Source organism: Dendrobates tinctorius, unplaced genomic scaffold (genome assembly GCF_039654945.1).
Source record: "Dendrobates tinctorius isolate UK_male_01 unplaced genomic scaffold, ASM3965494v1 ptg000030l, whole genome shotgun sequence".
Lineage (NCBI taxonomy): Eukaryota > Metazoa > Chordata > Amphibia > Anura > Dendrobatidae > Dendrobates > Dendrobates tinctorius.
In genome coordinates this window covers 17,734,038-17,746,350 of record NW_027361698.1, presented here as the reverse complement: position 1 = coordinate 17,746,350, position 12,313 = coordinate 17,734,038, and positions in this window count along the sequence as shown.

Sequence of the window (12,313 nt, the reverse complement as noted above, 5' to 3'; positions counted from 1 at the left end):
TTGCGGCAAGGTCCTGTGATGACGTAGTCTCGCGTGACTCTAGCGGTCTCGCAAGATCGCTTTAGTAACGCGAGACCAACGTCATCACAGGTCTCGCAAGGCATCGCTGGGAACGCTGAGGCCCGGGATGGCAACGCGGGACGTCGGAAGGTAAATATACCCCGATTTTTCATTTTTTTATCATTTTTAACATTTTATCTTTTACTATTGAGGCTGCATAGGCGGCCTCAATAGTAAAAAGCTGCTCACACTTGTCAAACACTATGTTTGACGAGTGTGACCAACCTGTCAATCACTTTCCAAGCGATGCTTCAAATCGCTTGGAAAGTGCTTGAGAAAATCGCGGCAAAATCGCAAACAGAATCGCGGTAAAATTGCGGTGAAATCATGTGGAAAAAAACGCACGATTTCTGGGAAGGAGTCCGGTTTTCATTGTGCTTTTAAAATGCTACGTGGGCCCATAGCCTTAAAAAGGAAAAACAAGACAAAGGGGGAATCTACTGATTGATCTATACGAGATTAGTGATCTCATTCAGTCCATCGGGGTACAGACTGCCAAGTCTGTATATCCAATAGGACTCTTTGGCATTAAGAACTGCTTTTCTGTTTCTCGTTGCTGCAGGTATTTGTTCTATTGGCGTGACCTTTATACATTCAAAGTTTTTGTTATGTATAAGAGTGATGTGCTTAGATAAACTTTGTTTTAAAAACCCTATTTTCACATTATGTCTATGACCATTCATACTATTTCGTAGTGACTGTGTAGTGCAGCCGACATATAAAAGTCCACACACACAGGTCACCGCCTACAAAACAAAATCAGAACCACAGGTTAATTCTTGGGTAAAATTGTATGTGGTATTGCTGTTTTTTATATTTAAAATTTTCTTACCATGATCTATAATTTTGCAACAGTCACAACGTTTTTTTCCACATTTAAAAATTCCTTTTTTCTCATTTTTTGGACAGATGGCACATTTATTGGTTTTGTTTTTTTGGGGGGGATTTAAAACTGCAGCATGTCACTTCTTTTGTGCAGTTCTGCTGCAGTTTTACATCTGCTCCATTATAGAAATCCGCAGGTGTAAAACTGCAGGGGAAATCCGCACAAAAATTGCACAAAAACCACTAAATCTGCAGGTAAAAGGCAGGTCATTTTACCTGCGGATTTAGCAAAATCTGCGCGGAAAATTCCACAGCAGAATCTGCAAAGTGTGCACACACCCTTACACCTGCGGAGGTCGATTTGTAACTTACAGTTCATTTGGATGTGATGTGGCATCTGATGGAGCATGCCGCAATTTTTTTCTGTGTGTAATTGTATGGAATGAAACTGGAGGCATATTACAGGTCTATACAAGTCTGATATGTGTAGAAATAAATATAATTATTAACAGAATGCTAGGATCTAACTCTTATTCAGTCAGTTGGCTTTGTTGGCACAACATTTATATGGAACAATACAATGAAAAAGTAAAGAATAACTAGCAAAAGTCAATAGCTCTTCACAAAATAATAACACTATTCATAGCTTCACCATTGTTTAATCCATTGCTGTTATTCCATATTGAAAGAGATAAGGATAAGAGAATGAATCGCTAACAAATATGGCCCTGATATCAAAGTAATGCCAGGCCGGTACAGAAATCTAGTTCTCTTGACAGAAAGCTTAATCTCCCATTATCAAAAGCCTGCATTCCTAGACTGTTATTTTTGTGTCCTGCTTGTGAGGTTAATCCTGCACACAATAGGCTCCGAGCAGGTAATGGAAAACTTTATTCGTGAAGCATGGTTTTTCTATAAAATTAGTGTTTAACGAAAATTTCTACCTAAATCCCCTTTTTTGCTGCTGGGCATATCCTTTTATGCTAAAAATAATGAAAAATAATTAAAAAGGATTTCAAAAATGCTAAAATAGTTCTCTGGTTACGGAGTCCAATAGGTTTTTGTTATGTCTAGGTACCTGCTGTAAAAAACCTGTCTGGAACTGGTATCAACAGCTCAAGCAAAATGGGAGTGTCTAGATTAAAAAAAGGAGTAATCAAAATGTAATATTGAAAAAAATACAGGTAATAATAGAAAGATAATTTATGCTCTTCAAACATATTGCTCTGATTTCTACTTTCTAGACGCTGCCACTTACATCCAAGCATCTATAGACATTGACTTGTAGAGTTTCGAAAAACGTAAAAAAGTATTACACCCCTTCTTTGACACTGTATGATTAAGTATAATTTCTGTTCAGATATCTGGAAATAAATAACACTGCACAACAAATATCGTGGAAGTTTTGTTCCCTGAGAAAATTTTATTGTATCTTATAGATTTTGATATGCTGAACACGAATATGTGCTCCAAACGTCTGTATCACGAAAGGTTTCTAAGAAACAACAGTTTCTAGTCTACATTATGAGCATTATATTAGGTCCATTTTTCTGTATGGAGTGCCACATGGGATCCATTATTCGGAGTGGCTCTATAAGAAGCATTTCAAGGTCCTGGAGTGCCTTAGCCAGTCTTCAGACCTAAACCCAATAGAATATACACATATAAGATACTGCTGAGGGCCTAATCGCCCGATCTATCAATAAAAAAAAGGATTAACCTAATCGCTAAACGACGTAGCGAGAAAAAAATTAAAAACGCCAGAATTATGTTTTTTTGGTCGCCGTGACATTGCATTAAAATGCAATAACGGGCAATCAAAAGAATGTATCTGCACCAAAATGGTATCACTACAAACATCAGCTCAGCACGCAAAAAAAAAGGCCTCACCCAACCCAAGATCATAAAAAATGGAGACGCTATGGGTATCGGAAAATGGCACAATTTTTTTTTAGCAAACTTTGGATTTGTTTTTCACCACTTAGATAAAAAAGCACCTAGGCATGTTTGGCATCTATGAACTCGTAATGACCTGAAGAATCATAAAGGCAGGTCACTTTTAGCATTTAGTGAACCTACTAAAAAAAAGTCAAACAAAAAAAAAATGTGGGATGGCACATTTTTTTGCAATTTCACCTCACTTGGAATTTTTTTCCTATTTTCTAGTACAGTACATGGTAAAACCAATGGTGTTGTTCAAATCTACAACTCAACTCCGAAAAAACAAGCCCTCACATACTGTAGCTATATTGATGGAAAAATAAAAAAGTTATGGCTCTGGGAAGGAAGGGAGCGAAAAACAAAAAAGCAAAACCGAAAAAAGCTCCAGTCATGAAGGGGTTAATCTGATTGGGGTCAGGAATTCCTGCAGCAAAAGAAACATCTTGGAGATGGCAGTGTGAGGATTGGATTAAGGAGAAGGTTAAACAGAAATTGTCAGTGGATACATGCTGCCTAAACCATGGGCTGCAGCTATATATGTTTTTCTCTGAAATGTTGCATTGTTTAAAAAAAAGAAAAACATGCTTTTAATCACCATCAAGGACCAAGCTGCACATACAGGCATGTTCCCAGCGGTTTCTCCCCACCCGCTGACAATGACTAACAAGTCTGCCTATATGCACATGTAGGTAGAGGCTTGCCAGTCACTGTCAGCGGGTGGGGAGAAACCGCCAGGGACTCGACTGTACGACTTGTTAAGGCCGGGGTCACACTGGTGAGGAATACGGCCGAGTGAGAGGCGCTAAAAGCACGCATTACACACGGACCAATGATTCTCTATGGATTTGCTCCCAATAGCCGTATATTTCTCGGGTGTATTCTACGGACCGTGCCAATCGCAGCATGCTGCGATTGTCAGCGTTCTACGCCCGTAATACGCCAATGCAAGTCTATGGGTGCGCAAAAAATACGGATGACACACGGACCACACGTGTGACCTGCGAGAAATACGCAGGTCTTTTGGCTGCTGCCAGGAAATGGCCCAATCCATCATCAGGAAGCTGATACATGCAAATGAGCTCAAAAAGCGCTCCAGACATCCAGGAAGTACGCCTCCACGGAGTACAGCAGTGTCATGGCGTCCACTTATATTAATGTTGAAATGCTAATTGTCCTGGTGCAGGAGCGGCCTGAAATATGGGACCAACGTGATGCCCATTATGCCAACCGGGCAAGAAAGGAGGCGTCATGGAGGTGCATATGTAGGCAGATGTTCCATGACTTTGGTGATCGGCCACGTGAGGAGCAGCAGAAAATGAGTAAGTACAACCCAAAAAATGAGTTAAATTACAGCACACCAAAAAATGAATATAGAATCAGCAGCCCCCTTTCTGTGCTTCTACTTTTTTCATCATGAGGCCGTTAGATTTAGATTTAACACGTGGTTTGACACTGCCATAATTTTGGTCAGGCTACAAGCTCCTCTTCCTCCTAGACAAACAAGTTCTTAAGTGTAGTTACTTGATACATCAACTAATGTGACCCTGTGTATCTGGCCTGTGTGCCCCAATTAGATATGCCACCATGGGTAGAAAGCACACCACAGAAGGCCCCATGCCTAGACTACTGGTAGCAAATGTGACCTCTCAAATATGTGTATTTCACAATATTTCCTGTCACATTGCAGTGGAAGATGTGATGAGACGCTGGCGAAGCATCCGGGACCAGTACCGCCGGGAACGTCAGCAGCGGTCCAGGAGTGGGGATGTGGGCTATGTGAAGCGAAAATACATCTACTATGACAGCCTCTCCTTCCTCGCCCAAATTCTGGATCTCAGACTGTAAGTAGATACCTCACACCACATTACACAGATACTTTACAGGGCCAAAAATATTTAGTGATTTTTGGCTCTGTTCGATTTCATAACAGAACTCAGTCCAACCTGACGGACAGAGGAACTGGCTCCGAAACCGACCCCATCATCGACCCTGTGTCTGCAGGGGAAGAGGTGGCTGGCCCATCTTCGCCCCCTACTAGGAGCATGGCAGAAGATTCCAGTCAGGAAGTGCCATTGCCTGTGCCCCAAAGCCCACCACCAGGACCATCTGGTGCTGCTGCAGCATCAGAAAGAGCAGAGGAGTAGGGCAACATCAGCAGCAGCCCAACTGGCCACATCCGGGGGTCCACACAGCCTGCTGCCACATTCCGGCGAGGAAGAAGCCGAAGGCGGCAAATACCTGCCACTGATACCTGCACTAATGTGGACACTGGGGTCCTAAATTATTTAGCCAGAGTAAATAGTGATGATGGGGAGGAGGCATACTCTCGCAGCCTGGCCAATTATCTCCGTGCCCTTTCCCGTGCGGTCAGGCTCCGTATTAGAGGATGTTTTCAGATCCTGCTTGATGCGTGCACATACCCCAATACCCCCTATGAATTATTTGAATATATTGAGAGGTGGCAGCTTTCACCAAGAAATCTCATGCGCCTTAGGCACCCCCCACAAATGCATGCTCAAGCAGGATCTGAGGATCCTCAAATACGTGGGCCTACACCTCACCCACTTCCTCCCACTACCCAACCTTCAATACAGCAGCCACAAATGTCTGCTTGTAGCCAAACACACCAATATGGCCACTTGTTCCCACCCAGTGTTGGAGGCTGGTCCCAACCTGGTGGGGGACAATATGGCTATCTTGGTGGGTATGACACACGTGCCTTCCACAGCCAACAAGATGCCCCTCCTCATTATTACTCTGGCCAGTACCCCCAACATTCACAGGAGGCAGGACACTACCAACATCATGGGCAACAGTATGGCCCCACACAGGGCGATGTTGGCCACAGTAGCCAGCAGCAAACACAGGCTGCTGTTCCGCCTTCTCCTTCACCAACGTATGAGAATTTATAATTGTGTGTCCACAATCAGTCTGATGCAAGGAGATGTCCACTGCTTTTTCCCTGGTGCTCAAAATAGCAAGTCAAAGGAAAAAACAGGTGGTCTCCATTACCAAACTTTGTGACAAAAGTGACAACTCACATTTTTGCAGAATGTTTGCCAATCATAATAAACATCCACCATGACAGGGCTACCTTACGCCTTTCAGACAGATATTACATGTCTGTACAAAAGACAATATTGAACCATGCTATACTGTAAAGTCAAAGGATGAAAATACAGTACTCACTTGCTGATGCCAAGAAAAGGCATGCTGGCCTTAGTGAAGTAGTCACTTTTTTGCAAGCTAACTATAGTCACAAATCAAGGCGACCAGCCTTAAGAACATCACGCTCTCTCTACGTCTTAACAAGTGAGTAGTGTATTTTCATCCTTTGACTTTACAGTATAGCGTGGTTCAATATTCTCTTTTGTACAGACATGTAATATCTGTCTGAAAGGCGTAAGGTAGCCTTGCCTGTCATGGAGGATTATTAATATGATTGGCAAACATTCTGAAGAAATGTGAGTGTTATCTTTTAGCAAGAATTTTCGTGCTGGAGACCACCTCTTTTTGCCTTTGGATTGTAAAATTCGAATGTAGCAATGTTGTTATTGCATAATGTAAATTTGTGTTGTGTTTGAAAATGTTACTTTTCAAAAAAGTTTGCTTATGCCAAAAGGGCAATTTGGCCCATTGCCACAGTTTTAATATGGCAAGAATATGTTTGCCTTAAAAAAAATAAAAAAGGCAAAAGTAAAAATTTGCCTACTACACTTTAAGTATCTGTGTGATTTCTCAAAAACAGTGTCAGCATAATAACATACGCTTACCAATGCAATGAAACAGTTATAGAATCAGAAGGGGTATAAATATATATATTTAGACACACATCAAAACAAAAATTAGAACATAGACACAGCATGCTCTTGCCAAGAAGTTGCCCCCTCAGGTGATATAAAGTAATTAGTGTAAATATCATGCACTCTGAGGCCAGAGAGCGGTCTACGTTGAGGGTTCATAGGTGGTCTCACCCTACGCACATTGTCCGGCCTACGCACAAAACCCACAGAGGAGAAACACTCATGTATCCTGGTGAAGTTATGAAGAACCACACAGGCTTTAGCTACTTCATTTACATTTTGTTCGCTCAGCTGAATGGCAGACTGCAGTACCCGCCATTTGGCACAAAGAATTCCAAAGGAACACTCCACCAGTCGCCTAGCACGTGATAGGCGCAAGTTAAAAATTCTGCGCCTGTGGTCAAGGTTGCGCCGGGGATATGGCCTCATGACATTGCGCGTTAACAAAAACGCCTCATCTGCCACAAGGACATAAGGGACTGATTCTTCAGTGGAGCCTGGTAGCTGGCGTGGTGGTGGTATATCCAACTGGTTGGTGCGTAGCCGCCGAGCCATTATGGAAGTATTGAAGACTCGAGAGTCTCTCGTCCTTCCATAGGCCCCAATGTCAACAATTATAAACTTGTATTGAGGGTCTGCCAGAGCCAATAATACAACAGAAAAGTATTGTTTATAATTGAAGAATTGGGAGCCAGAGTTCGGCAGCTTACGCACCCGGATATGTTTGCCATCAAGGGCCCCAATACAATTCAGAAACTGGCATTCCTCCTCAAAGTCCCTTGATATCCTCCACCAGTCTTCCATCCTGGGCTCAGGCATGACGACTTGATGGAGTCTTGTCCAGATTTCTATACATGTTGACCTGACTGAACAACAGAAATGTATAATTTTAGACTGCAGAAATGCAAAAAAATCAGTTACATAGGCTAATTTCACACTTGCTTTTTTTTGCAGCGCGTTTTTCCCGCAAAAAAAGCATTGAAAAAACGCATACAAATGCTGCGTTTTTTTCAAGCATTTTTATGAGCATGCATGAAAGAAACGCAGCGTTTTTATGCGTTTGTATGCGTTTTTAGTGGGTTTTTACCGCGTTTGCGGTTTTTTCCAACATTAGGTGGCCCCTCACACTAACCCAAACCATGACTTTACTAACCCTAACACTAACCCTGACCCTAACCCTGACCCTAACCCTAACCCTGACCCTAACCCTGACCCTAACCCTGACCCTGACCCTAACCCTGACCCTAACCCTAACCCTGACCCTAACCCTAACCCTGACCCTAACCCTAACCCTGACCCTGACCCTAACCCTGACCCTAAACCAAACCATACTAACCCTAACCCTAACCCTGGCCCTAACCCTTAACCAAACCATACTAACCCTAACCCTGACTCTAAACCCTAGCTAACCCTAACCCTAGCCCTAAACCCCCTTAACTAACCCTAACTCTAACCCAAACCCCTAAATTCCATTGTCCAACTAATGGTAAAAAAAAAAACGCATGCGCAAAAAAACGCATACATAAGCATGCCAATGCGCACATATGCGCACCCATAGACTTATAATGGGTGTCTTGCTGTAAAAAAATGCATTGCGCGCGCATGCGTTTTTTTGAGGCAAGTCGGACGCCCAAAAAATGCAACAGGATGCATTTTGTGCGCCCGAGCACATACCGCAAAAAAACGCATGCGCGGAAAAACGCATACAAACGCATGTGTATGCGCACATAAGCGCATCCCATGCAAAGTATAGGAAAAAAAACGCATGCGTTTTTTAGCGCTAAAATCCCGCGAAAAAAAACGCAAGTGTGAAACCAGCCATACCAACCAAACTTGGTAGGAATTGAGATAGACTAACACACACATATTTGGTTGCACAATAACTAAGTGATATTGAGTACATATTTGACCTAACATTCTGGTTATGTTAAACATATGTGGACTAAGATGAGGGCTTTAAACTTAGTCCAAGATGCAAAAAATACATACTTTGGCACACACATTATAAAGTTAGAGAATGTGGTTTTGTAGTACATACCGTATTGTGAGTAGAAGTCGCTCCTCTGCAGATATAGCTTTGCGCATCCTTGTGTCCTGAAAGGTTATCCCAGGGCGCACTGTCTCCAAGAGTTGATCAAATGTCGCAAAGCTCATGCGACAGTATTGGTAAAATTTGACTGGATGCTCCCGCATAGAAGAATAGAGGCGGTGAAAATGACCTCTTGTGAGTCGTTGCCTCAAAAGTGGATGTATCCACATGCGCCTCCTCCTCCGCGGATCCACTATCACTGGGTATGGTTGGCCAAAGCGGCGTGACAAAAGCCAGTTGAAGAGGACCTGCTCAGTTGTTGTGAAACTCAGACCCTCTGCCATGTTGCACAAAGAACACCAACACACCTCGTGAAAGCAAGGTCACAAATGGATAGAATTGAGGCAGCCACCTGTTCCTGAGTGTATAAATAGGGTGCAGGCTAATGATTTAAATTGTTAGCAGGCCTCAAAACCGTTAAATGTCCATTTTGCAAGGCTGCGAGAAAATCTCAGCATACGGATTGCATACGGATGCCATACGGATTACATACGGATGCTTACATGCGCAAAATACGCGACCACACCTTGCTTACGGATGACCTATGGAGCATTATTTAGGGGACATTCATCCGTATTACGCCAGTAAACTACGGACCGTATTTTGCGTCGGTTAGTGTGACTCCGGCCTTATAGCGTGTTTCAGTCACCGGCGGCTATTAAAAGTATTTTTTTCTCTGAAACACTGCAGTGTTTCAAAGACTAACATATATGGCTTTGATCACACAGCCACTGGTTGACACATGCTGACTATCGTTTGAACAGCATATATCAGCTAACAGGTTTCCTTTAACTTGCTTTAGTAGTTAGCATGAAAATAAGCAAGTTTGCAGCTAACTTGCTTTTGTATCTGCTGTCATGCTTCTGCAATGAAAACTTTTGTAATTCATAATGCACAGTTTATTTCCAAGGAACTCTGCCACCAGAGCCTTGAGTATATACAGTAGATACCTTTCAGCAAAGAAGTTAACTTCTAAAATCCCAGTCAGATCTCTCCAGCCCATTGATTTATATGTAGTAGTTAGCAACTCATATCCATCTAACCCCTTTTTCGCTCCTGACAGGGATCTTATCAGTCTTGCATAATCACATTCCTGACAAATGAGCTTCAGCAGTCTCCAGATCAGTTCTCCCAATTGCAGGTCTCGCTTCCCTGAACTGTGTGCTTGTTCAAAGTTCCCATTATCTCTATATGTAAATTTAATGATAATAGCGGTAAACTTAAGGGCCTGTCACACTTAAGGTACTATGAAGAGGAGGATGAATTAACTCATGGAGATCAACATCCGACACTACGGAGACACCATCACGTGTTTCTCAACGCAGTGATTCTAGAGCACTGCCCCCATCCCTTATGGGAAATATGTAAAACATGCAAAACAGAAGCCGCGGAGACACCATCACGTGTTTCTCAACGCAAGCAATGACCAGCCAGGTCTTTGCCCGGGAAGGAACAACCACGAGAAGGGCAGTCTCCAATGAAGGAAACCACCTATGCCAAAACATGGTATCCATCCACATACAGCTGTTTCGGGGTATTGCCCCTCATCAGTGTGGAGTAGGAAATTGGCTGGTAGGAGCAATGCCTAGTAAAAAGACTATGAAGAGGAGGATGAATGAACTCATGGAGATCAACATCCGACACTGCGGAGACACCATCACGTGTTTCTCAACGCAGTGATTCTAGAGCACTGCCCCCATCCCTTATGGGAAATATGTAAAACATGCAAAACAGAAGCCGCGGAGACAGCTATTCTGAACGATTCCAGCCTGCGTCCCTGAGTTCTGAGTAGCCAATGAGGTTGCTCATCGGTGTCAAACACAGTGATGCACTCTGGCCAGCGGGACGCTGAAAAAATGGCCCAGGACATTCAAACAAGATCAGCGATATCCAGCGGGGGGCCGGTCGCTGCTATGTGTCACATGTAGCGAGATCGCTGGCAAATCGCTGTTGTGTCACAAAATCGGTGATGCATCGGCGATCTCGCTAGTGATCTTGCTATCTGAGATGGGGCCTTTACAACAAACACTGATAGTTAATGTGGTGTAGCAAAATTAAGCTACTCAGCAGAACTGTCACTCAAAAAGTAGTACCAGCACACCAAGCAACTTGGAAGTAAGAAGAATAAAAGGACACTTCAGGACTATGAGCTGCTCGAGAGACCATTTGAGAATGCCCCTTTAATTTATGATCATTGAGGAGAATGTAGACTACACATATGGTGTTAGACAGAGATATGGGAGAAGATGTAAAGCGCAGCTTTAAGGGTGTGAGAGAGAATGTCACCTGACATTAATTCTATGTATTCTTAGTCAGCTTTTTTAGAAATAAATATAAATGATGCAATCATAGCAATAAAGTTTACGGTGTAATTAATATTGGACATGCAAAGGTTATATAAACGCTGTGATCGGATCAATAAAGTTTACGGTGTAATTAATATTGGACATGCGTAAGTTCTGTATAGATTAAATAATTTCTACGGTTGCAATCCGCTCTCATTATTTTTATTGCTATAACTGTAAAAGAGTTCATTTTTCTATTTAAACTAAATGATTTTCATATTGTGATTTTAGAGCAATATAGATCACTATGTCATACTATGCTTAACATCACTACAACATTTGAAACAAAAAAGAAAACATGATCAAAGATTGCACTCCTGTCTCCAGGATTTCTCTCGTGCTGCACTTGATTTCTGGAATGCACTACACCAGACTATCTGGTTAGTTCCCAGTATCTCCAGTTTTGAATGTGTCCTAAAAACACTTTTCTTTAGACTGACCTAATACCTCACTAATCTAATTATTCTCTATCCTATCTTCATGCACTCAATACCAGTTTGCCAATTTGTATCTGTACTTGTACTGTGACTGTTGACTGGTTAATGTGGCATCATTCGAATGGCCTTATTTATTTTATTGAAGACTGGACCATACAGTACAAGCACTTTATTTTTTACCTTTTTTTTATTCCTTATTTCCTCATAGATTGGTAGCTTGTGAGAAGGGCTCTTATTTCTCTTGGTATCTTGGTATTTGTTACTTTGTGACGTCATATCTTGCTTGTACGAGTTCCCTCTGAATGGTAAAGTGCTGCAGAATATGTTGGCGCTAGAGAAATATAAGTGATTATTATTATAGATACCTTCAAATGTGGAAAATAAGATATAGGGGAGTAGATGAACAAGACAGAAGGGTTGACAGGTTTTTCCAGGTCTCCAGGTTCCAGGTCCTAGGCATGAGATTGTTGAGATTAATGAGTAAGCAACTTTAGTTATGTCTACAATTACCAGGGGCAGCTGCAAATTGGCCGAGCTGAGGCTTTGGATGGTAATATCAGGCTCAGATAAAGCCTTAGCAATAAAAAAAACAACTTAGGCTATGTGCACACACTGCAGATTCGTCTGCGGATTCATATCTGCGGAACCGCAGGTAAAACCGCAGCTAAAATGACCTGCGTTTTTTCCTGCGGATTGGCCTGCGGTTTTGCCCTGCGGTTTGCCACCTGGACAATGGAATAGGTGGCAAACCGCAGCAGAATCCCCAGAAACAATTGACATGCTGCGGAAAAAAAAACGCAGCTTTTCCGCAGG